Below are 239 nucleotides of genomic sequence, written 5' to 3'. Positions count from 1 at the left end.
TTTGGTAATAAAAGTTCTATGTTTTATATATAGGCTAAAGTGAGTTTGATGTTGTATTTTGTTGTTGCATTCAAGCAACTGATGCCGAATTGCCGCTCAAAAAGTAAAATGCGCACGGTGCTGTTAAGCTATTTAAAAGCGAAGGACATTGAGGAAAAGTGGGAAAACTCAAACGAACTAAAAACGAACAACTGCTTTACGCCGAATTGACTCTACTTGCAAGTAAAAGTAAAATGCGC

General features: G+C 36.4%; 1 protein-coding gene across 1 annotated transcript in view; it reads right to left on the bottom strand.

Annotated features, from left to right (window-relative positions):
- LOC107661759 (exportin-6-like) overlaps positions 1-239 on the bottom strand; it is a 27,892-nt gene that overhangs the window by 23,578 nt on the left and 4,075 nt on the right. The window lies entirely within an intron of this gene.

The sequence above is a fragment of the Sinocyclocheilus anshuiensis genome, unplaced genomic scaffold (genome assembly GCF_001515605.1).
Source record: "Sinocyclocheilus anshuiensis isolate Anshui unplaced genomic scaffold, SAMN03320099.WGS_v1.1 scaffold207, whole genome shotgun sequence".
Lineage (NCBI taxonomy): Eukaryota > Metazoa > Chordata > Actinopteri > Cypriniformes > Cyprinidae > Sinocyclocheilus > Sinocyclocheilus anshuiensis.
This window is presented reverse-complemented; position numbering and strand designations above follow the sequence as displayed.